Source organism: Arachis duranensis, chromosome 6 (genome assembly GCF_000817695.3).
Source record: "Arachis duranensis cultivar V14167 chromosome 6, aradu.V14167.gnm2.J7QH, whole genome shotgun sequence".
NCBI classification, from domain to species: Eukaryota; Viridiplantae; Streptophyta; class Magnoliopsida; order Fabales; family Fabaceae; genus Arachis; species Arachis duranensis.
In genome coordinates, this window is record NC_029777.3 from 4,282,684 (window position 1) to 4,293,227 (window position 10,544).

The 10,544-nt window shown below is 24.9% G+C and overlaps 1 non-coding gene across 1 annotated transcript; it reads left to right on the forward strand.

Moving 5' to 3' along the window:
* Nucleotides 1–2,112: 2,112 nt before the first annotated feature.
* On the forward strand, nt 2,113–2,230 carry LOC127740123 (U5 spliceosomal RNA). The gene has a single exon (XR_008000804.1). It is a non-coding gene; the product is annotated as a U5 spliceosomal RNA (small nuclear RNA).
* The last annotated feature ends 8,314 nt before the right edge of the window (nt 2,231–10,544 follow it).

Here is a 10,544-nt window from a genome sequence, read left to right on the forward strand (position 1 = left end):
AAAAATTGATGTTACTTAAAATTAAAAAAAAAAATTGATCTTATATCAAAGAAAAATATAAAAATTATCTATAATAATAAATTACACACAATTTTCTTCCATATAAAAAAATTAGTTTCATTAAAAGTTAGGAAGGTTTTCAAGTATATCATTATACTTTTTTGGCATACTGATATTTCAATTCTTACAGCCATTGAGATTTATATTAAATAATTTATATAGTTCAGATTGAGTTGGCAAAATTATTGTGAGCATGTAATTTGAAAAGTTCACCAAATACATGCAAATGGTCTTTTCTTTTTCCGGTTTTTATTGGTTCAAAATTCTATGGTTGTGCAACTTGTACTTGCATTGCAAAAATTTTTAGCCTTTTCTTTTTCTAGCCATAATATGTTGTAGAATGTAGAGTAAGCTGAGCTTAAATTTGAAGTCGCGTTTTTTCTAATGACCCTTTCATATGTTAAAACCAAACAAAAATAAATATGCAACTAGTATAAAAGTAAAAAAATATTTGGTCATTTAGACAATTAATCAATATTTAATTTTGATAAATATCATTTAGTGATTGTTAGTCATATTAGTAAAAGTATATGGTAAGTCTAAAAAAAATATATTATTATTTTTTTAATGATTATCTCTATATTTTAAAATAGCTATCAATTATACATGTGTGTAAAGATAAAAAAAAGCAAATGCTATGATATTTCGGTTTAATTAACGAGTATATAGTTTATTTATATGCGATTAGAAATATAACAATATAATAATAATAATAATAATATTTTTTATCATCCTATTTATTTGCAACCAAAAACTAAATGCAAAAGATTTTTATAAAGATGACATCCTATTTAACATTATTTGATTTTTTATATACATATTTAAGTTAAAGCAAGGAAGATAAAAATATATATAATGAAATTTTCTCATGAATAAAAAAATGAGTTTTATTTTGAGATGATTGCCAATGGGATCGTATATATTCTTATTACTAACTACATAAAATTAAGTAGTCTATGATTTCAATTTTCTTATTTTTACTATAAATTAAAATTAAGGCTAAGTTACTTAAATAAAATGGTTACAAATCAATATTATCATATTACAACTTTTTCAAATTCAAAATGCAATTGCAACTTTTTACGTTTTATCTTTGGCCATTCTTAATAAAATAAAAAGATGATTTATTAAATAGATAAGAATTGTATTCAAAATTTTTATTTGATCTACATTAAAATATAAATAAATATAATTTAAATTATAAAACTTTTAAAATTTAAAAAGTAATACCAAATATGTTATATGAGTATATTATATTAGTAAGTATTGTCCACTTAAATTCAATTTTTAGATAAATAAAATTTAAATCTTGAAATTTTTAAATTTAAAATGGACAATACTTACTAATATAGTGTACTCATGTAGTATATTTGGTATTATTATTAAATTTTAAAAGTTTTATAATTTAAATTATACTATTTATATTTTTTGATAGATTGAATCTAAATTTTGACGATCCAATTTACATTGATCTCCTATTTACATTTAATATAATTCTTATCTATTTAATAAATTATCTCTTTACCTTGTTAAAATGGGTAAAAAATAAACCTCACATAAACTAATCTTGCCTATAGCAGTTTCTACCTAGTAGTAAGAATAAGGAACTAAATTTGAATATCAAAATTGCACCCCTAGAGAAAAATAATCGTACACAGTATTTTTCAAAATTTTTAATGAAGATGTGAGAAATAAAGAAAAAGGAAATGCATCAATGGATTGTCTTTAAATACTAATTGTTGAATATTTTATCAACTCTTTTATTAGTTAGTGGAGGCAGGCAAAATTTTTCGTTGACAGCTTTGTTAACTGAATTTTCAAAAACACATTATACTTTTCTAAGAACATAGAATTATAGGCCTAATAAATGCAACCCAATAAGGCAACTATTGCATGCCACACAAAATATATTAGAACGAGTTTTGACGCTTTGCAGCAACAACCAATGTATGTGTTTGTCTTTTAATAGGTCCTACATCGATGAATCCACTTATGCTTCTCACATGAGAGTTATTAGAAATAGTGGTGATGGGCAACAACTTCAAAGCACGCAGCTACGCATTATGTACAAAGCGAACTATTCTTTCGCCTTTTACTAAAGAATACCGTGTACATGTTGCATTAAGTGACATACGCCAATTTTTGAAGGGCTTTCTCCTATTTTAGGAGTTGCCCACAACAATAGTTATAAATTTTATTTTGTGAACCTTATTAGTAAATTGCAAATAGATGCATGCTAGGGGGTTAAAAAATTTAGCTAATTATAATATGTAAAAACTTGTTATATGTGAGTACATTGAAATGATAATATTATTTTTATTTAAAATTTTAAAATATTATAAATTAAATTATATCTTTTTAATAATTTAAAAATTTTAAATTGATTAAATTAAAATAAAATAAATTAAATAGAGTATGATGTTTTGCAGAGATTGGACTACATGTACATTTAAATTAATTTTAAAGATAAAAAATATAAGTATATAAGTTAGGACTACATGTACATTTAAATTAAGTTTAAAGATAAAAAATATAAGTATATAAGTTAAGAAAATTGTGTTTTATATTTGTATTTATATTCAGATTTTTTTATTATATTTAAATATTAATAAACCCCAAAAAAATACATAATAAATTTGTGCAATAAAAAAAAAGATAGACATACATTCATAACATTAAATAGTTTGCACATAGCTATAAAGTTATGGGTTTAATTGCAAGTAATAACCTCTTGTTGATTTTATAAATAATTGTTCCATATAAAATATACATTATATAATCACCAGATAAACAATTTGAAATTTAAAATTTTAAAATGAAAATTAATTCTAAAAATAATATTATGATATTTATATAGATCTAATATATTTAAAGTTTTAGTATCATACATTCATTAATAAAAAGAATTCAGACTATTTTTAAAGTTAAGAAAATCTCATTAATTATATATAAAAGCTTGACTCGTGACATTGTATTTTTGAAAAATTATACAATCATTTTTATATGCCAAACTAACTGTTTTTTAATCTCTTAGATTCATTTAAAAAAATAATGTATTCAAATAATTATTTTATTTAGATATACTAACTTTTTAATAAATTTAAAAAATAAAATAGATATTTATTTTGAAAAAAATATTAAATATCAAATAACTTTTAGAGAAAAAATTTAAAAATAAAAAATGTAAATATAGATAAAAAAAATTATTAGAAAAAGAAGTTGACTAAATTAATAAAAATTTTTATTTAAAATAAGAAATATAAAAATTTAATGAAGTACAAATCATGTTAAACTTTTTTATAAGTAAAGAGAATAAATAAAATGGTTAAATATATGTAAATTGATGTAAGAAAAACATGACACTTTAATAGATACATATTTATTTGTTAATTAGTAAAAATGTTTGTATAATATTAAACAAATTAGTTCATTAATTGCAAGTGATATATAGTGTGAGTTGTCTTAAAATTTTTTTAATATAAAACAACAAAAACGATGGTCAATGCTATACTAGTAGATTCGGTACCATTTAATTTTTTTATGCATTGTTCTAAGGATATTTTAAATATTGTATTATCCGTTGTATAACAAATATTTTACCAACTATTGTTTCATACATGGCATAGCAGTATTTCAATTAAGTGGATAAAATATGTGAATTTTTTTTAGTTATTCTTGTTAGGGAGATGGGGAGTAACATTGGAACTGAAAAGCTTCAAAGAGGTTAGCTGTGTTTCTGTCATTGACTTTGAGAGACCTCTTTAAATTGTTTCTATTAATGATTTATCAAAACTATAGTAGGAATAATATATAATTTTATATTATTTTATAAAAAGTAGAGAGGTGAGACTCAAATAATCAATCGCGTAGGACAAAAATAGATTATTGGTAAAATAACATTCATGATCGAATCATGTGAATAATTTATGAGAATATTTATGAGTTGATGGAATTTGAGAAAAATAGTTTATTATTTAAATTAATCTTCAAAAAAATTTATTAATTATATCAGTTTTTAAAAAATATAATTATAAATTAATTTTATATTTTCATCTATTAAATGATGATGTATTGTGTTAAATTTTACGTGACATGATAATGTAGCGATTAATACTACATGTTATAAAATAATTGGTGAACTAATTATAATTATGAATATGTCAACTAATCATTTTATAACATATGATATTAATCTATCATGTCAATATACCACATAATATTTAATGTGATATGTCATCATCTTGACTTATGATTATATTTTTTAGAGACTAATATAACTAATAAAATTTTTTAAAAAATTAATTTAGACAACAAATTATTTTTAAAGACGAATTTGAGTATTAATCCTATATTTATTTCCATAGATAAACTAAAAGGTGCTCACTTGAATTATGTTTGTAGCACCCAAAGAAAAATAGTATAGCCAAAGGTTTTATAATAAAGGCCAATTTTATAGTGTCTATGAATTTTTACCTAAATTTTGCCTAACTTACTTTTTGTAGTAAATTTTGTTTTTTAAAAATGATTTATTCTTATATCTTTTAAATTAAATAATAACTTTTAACTTTTTTTAGTAAATAGGCACCACCTTTTAAATACTATAGCATTCACCTTATAATAAAATAGAAAAAGAAAAACAAATAAGAAGTAAAAGTACTATTGACTTCCAAATCACATTTGAAATTGGCAAAAAAAAATTGGTGTTATTGCTAGATATAAAAATTTAAAGTCATATCAGTATCAATATATGCTTTTTTTTATCTTATAAATTTTAATTGAATAAATGTCCAAAATGATTCCTAAATTTTAAATTGTTATTCAATTTAGTCTTCGACTTTTTAAAATGATCAATTAAATCCTTGAAATTCAAAAAACTGCATATTCGCTAGTCCCTTGCAAAAGTGACGTCTAAACGTTGATGATGTGGCATTCTAATTCTATGTTGATGTGTACTAAACTTGAATTTGATTCAAATTGGTACTTGAAATTGCTTAAAAATATTCAAATTAGTCAATTTTCAATTATAAAACCCTAATCTCCAAATTATTGTCTTCTCTTCTTCGATCTCTCTGCTGTCTTCTTTTCTTCTTCGTCCTTTCCGCTATCTTCTTCTCTTCTTCAACCTTTCCACTATCTTCCAGTTCATCTTGTTTTCTCGTTTGCATGAGTGATGATGGGTGGTGGAGAGAGAAGCCAAAGTAGCTCAAGTAGGAACAACTTTGTAGGGAGACCTTATGGCAGCAAAAGAATGTGCAACAGGGGAGGTAAGAACGCCATTTTCTGTAATTGTAGACTTTGGATGGTGATGAAGTACTCAACGACAACAGAGAATCTTAGTAGACTATTTTATGGTTGTCCAAACTATGAGGTAAGGTTATAGCTCTAAAAAAAATGTTAAAATAGTTTCACTTTGAGTTTGGATTCACCTGCGTTTTTTACTTTGTAGTATGAAATCTATTGTAATTTTTTCTGTTGGGTTGATGGAGGTGAAGAACTAGTTTGTGCAACACCCATTTCACAAAAAATTTTGCATGAGTTCAATTAAAAAATGACAAATTTAGAAAGTGATGTTAAGACCTTGAAGATGATGATAATGGTTACCTTCTTAAAAGTGGAAAATATATTTTAGTTTAATGGACGAACCTGCAAGGATACATATAAATTAAATCTGTGTTGAACTTAAAATTAATCCAACCACATTAAATTGTAATTAAAATAGTTTTTAGGTAAGTGTACTGATGTTGTAGTTTAAGATGAATATGAACTGAAAGATAGCGGTGAGGACGAAGAAGAAAAGAAGACAGCAGAGAGATCAAAGAAGAGAAGACAATAATTTAGGGATTAGGATTTTATAATTGAAAATGGACTAATTTGGATATTAGTAAGCAATTTCAGGTACCAATTTGAATCAAATTCAACTTTGGTACACATCAGCATACAGTTGGAATACCACATCAGCAACGTTTAGACAGCACTTCTGTAAGGGACTAACAGAAATACACTTTTTCGAATTTCAGAAATTTAATTGGTCATTTAAAAAAGTCAAAGACTAAATTAAATAACAATTTAAAATTCAAGAACCATTTTGAGTATTTACTCCTTTTTAATCACATAGTCCCTCAATTAAAAATTGGCTTTTTTTTAACATTTTTCACTCTTTTTATTTTTATCACTTACTTTTTTATCATGTAATATGAATTTTCCTTCACCTTTGTCCATATGTGAAATGATTTCCAATAATCTTTGGTATCACAACAATGTTGTGTAGGTTTCAAGTTGAACTTTTTAGTTTTTGTTATTTTATTATTAAATAAATCACCAAAAATATCCTAAATTATTAAATTGTTGACAAAAGTATTACTAAAAAATTTTTTACTATAAAAATATCTTTAAAATATTTTAAAACACGATAAGAGTACTCAATTGTTAGATCAATTGATCTCCACATACAAGTTTTTTCACTATACAAGTCTTACAAGTCCTCAATATCCCTTATTCCTAAAATGCGCTTCTTATGACACGTATGTTTCATGCCTCCTTAATAGATTTTTCAATTAATCAACGCGCGAATATATAACTTCTTTTTTCAAAAGAATTTTGTTTCATTTTTCGAATTTCTTCTGCGTTTACTTACCTTCTCTCTTCGATCTCTTTCATGCGTTTTTTTGTCTTCTCCTTTGCCGTTTACGTAAGTTTCTCTCTCTATTCTTTTTCTTCGATTTTCTCGTTTTTCAATGTTTTTGAAATCAAACTCTAAAATTGTTTTGAAGATAATGGATGATTCAACTTTAAATTGTCAGCTGAATCAGAGCAAAGTAGATTTTGAATTTGAATTCAATGAAGTTTCTGAGGTGTGGCTTAATTCCAGTTAATAATTGAATCTGAATCTGAATCCAGTTAGTAGTTTATGATTGTGTAGCGGAATAATGCGTGGAATTTGCCTGTGAAATTTGTTGTTCATTGTTCCTTGTTTGAATTGAATCTAATGTACTAGTTGTGATGAATTTGTTGTTCATTGTTCCTTGTTTTGACACTTTGCCTGTGAAATTTGTTGTTCATTATTCATTGTTTCTTGGGTGTATTTACAGTTTATGAATTTTTATCTAACTGAGGGTGATTTGTCTTGTTCTTTTAGTTGAATTGTTTAATGATGATTCATGAATTTGATTTTTGTTATTCTGTATGATGGTTTTATAGTTCTATTCTATAGTTTATACTCATTTTAATATGGTGTATTTTGGGTGTATTTTCTAGCCCCTCTATGATATTGATGAGCAGTTTGTTTTCCAAATATAAGTGTTTTTTTCATACAAGTCTTTACAAGTCTTCTCCTCCTTTTATTGTTTTGAATCCAATCAAGTGGCTGAGGGTGCGGTTCAATTCAGAAGAAAAAATGTAACATTAGAGGAAATATTTTTCTGTACAAAATGCTATTTGTATACTAAAATTAGCTACCAATGTATTTGTGTATAAATACATGTGTGGTTTAATTTATTTTCAATGTATATTTGTATTCCAGTATGTATTTTATACTGGTGACTAATTTTAGTGTACACATAGCATAACTCATTTCTGTATTTGCAGCAAATTTGGGGGTAAAACAAAGATATTTGGATGTAACACGAAGATATTTTGGTGTATTTTAAGAAATTTTGGGTGTATTTTTATTCTGATAAGTTCTGCATAATTTAGAACTCTTTCTCTTCCTCCTCATCATCTTTTGCTGCTTCTTTTTTTTTTCATTATCACCATCTTTTGCTGCTTCTTTTTTTATTCTGATAAGTTCTGTATAATTTAGAACTCTTATTCATCTTTTCCTTTTTGTTTTACCTTCTCAAGTTTCTTTTTGTTTTACACTCTTAACAAGAATAAAAACAAAAAAAATCAAACAAAAAAGAAGAAATACATAATACTCCAAAATTACTTGAAAAAATATGAACTTACATTCATTTAACTAAAAGAAAGAAAGAAATAAGGAAAAATAAGAAAAAAAAATACAGTGTTAGAAGAAACATTTTTCTTACAAAAATGCTATTTATACACTAAAATCATCTACTAAAATCAGCCACTAATGTATTTGTGTATAAATACATGTGTGGTTTAATTTATTTTTAATGTATATTTGTATTACAGTATGTATTTTATACTCGTGGCTGGCTTTGGTGGCTGATTTTAGTGTACACGTAGCATAACTCATTTCTGTATTTGAAGTAAATTTGGGTGCAAAACGAAGATATTTGGGTGTAACACGAAGATATTTGAGTGTAAAATGAAAATATTTGGGTGTATCGTTATTCTGATAAGTTCTGCATAATTCATAACACTTCTCCTTCCTCCTCCTCATCTTCTGCTGGTTCCTTTTTTTCATCATTATCACCATCATCTTCTTCTTTTTTTTTTCTTATTCATCTTTTTCTTTTTGTTTTACCTTCTCAAGTTTCTTATTGTTTTACTCTTTTAACAAAGAATAAAAACAAAAAAATCAAACAAAGAAGAAGAAAAAACACATAATGCTGGAAAATTACTTGAAAGAGGATGAACTTACATTCATTTAACTAAAAGAAAGAAAGAAATAAAGAAAAGAAGAAGAAGAAAAAAATACAGCTTTAGAGGAAGCATTTCTCTGTACAAAAATGCTATTTGTACACTAAAATCAGCCACTAAAATCATCCACCAATGTATTTATGTATAAATACATGTGTAGTTTAATTTATTTTCAATGTATATGTGTATTCTAGTATGTATTTTATACTGGTGGCTGACTTTGATAGTTGATTTTAGTGTACACGTAGTATAACTCATTTCTATATTTGCAGTAAATTTTGGTGTAAAACGAAGATATTTGGGTGTATTGTTATTCTGATAAGTTCTGCATAATTCAGAACTCTTCCTCTTCCTCCTCCTCATCTTCTACTGTTTCTTCTCTTCTTTTTCAACTTCTTATTTCATATTCTCATAATTCTTTTTGTGAGAAAAAAATCAAACAAAGAAAAAAATACATAATGTTGCAAAATCAAAAGAAGAAGGAGGAGAAACACGACGATGAAGATAAAACACGCGAAGAAATAAGGAGGAAAGACACAAAGAAAAAGGAGAAGAAGAAGGAAGAGGAGGAGGAGGAGGAGGAGGAGGAGAAACGCGAAGAAAAAATGACAGTTATGGTTTTCACTGAGGAAGAAGAAGAAGAGTCGTTTATAATGGTGAATGAGCGCTTTAGAAACGTGATGTGCATGTTAACACGTTTTTGTGGGTGAGTGTAGCTCGTGGTGGGTTTGCCCCAACTTGTAAGACTTGTAAGTCAAAAAGACTTGTATGTGTAGCATAACTGTTACTAAATATAGATTTTTTAGAGTAAAGTGTATTTTTTGTCTCTAAAGTTTGACAAAAGTTTTAAAAATATTCCTAAATTTTATTTTGTTTTAATTTTGTCTCAAAAATTTTCGATTTGCATCAAATATATCATTGACGGCTAATTTTTCAAAAAATTTAAGATCAATTCAACAATAATTTCATAAGAACAACCCTCAACAAATCAAGCATAATTTTCATGCATTATTACTAGATTGGTCTTACATTTTTTTAAAATTTAATCGTCAAAAGTATATTTGATGCAAATTGAAAACTTTTGGAATAAAATTGAAATAAACTAAAATTTAGGGGCATTTTAAAATTTTTTGCCAAACTTCAAAAACAAAATATACTTTATCCTATTTAAAAAAAAAGTTTAAGATATTTGATAATGTATTTTTGCAAGCATAATTAGAAAAATAAAATATTTTTATTTTAAAACTTGATAATTTTATGATTTTTTTTAAATGTCAAAAGTATTTTTTTTAAAAAAAATAAACTAAAATTTAGAAATTGAATTTTGTTTTTTTTTTCATGTACTTTTTAAATATATTCAAATATTCTCTATAAAATTTCGAACTAAATATCCAAACAGTTTGTCAGACACATTACACATAAGTCATTTGCTATTTTTTAAAAAAAATTGTATTTTCTTGTTATTGTTCTTGCATTTTAAAATATTCTAAAGGTATTTTTATTATTATTAAAGTTAGAAAATAGTCCTGACAATGATTTAATAATGATTTAATAATTAGATGACATTTTTGGTAGTTTATCGAATATTAATTATCTATTTCATTTGTTTTCAAGTCTGATAAGTGAAAGAAGGAAAAAAAATCAGAGCTGAAAGAATTTCTGAAAATAAAAAATAAAAATGAAAAAAGTACATTCTGTCTCTTGATTTTCTATCCGCACATTTCAGAGAAGCACAAGAGAGGTTGGCGTGTATAAATGTTGGCCACATCAATTGCAGTTGAATTAATGGGTTCCTTCTTTGATATTTGCCTGCGATTATTAGTGAGAAATCCTGTTTTAGTTTAGTTTCTCTAAAAAAAATTTTACAAAGAAAAATAAATCTTTTTCTTTTGGTTACATTTATTAAACTCAATATTTTTTATAATAAAAATTTAGATATA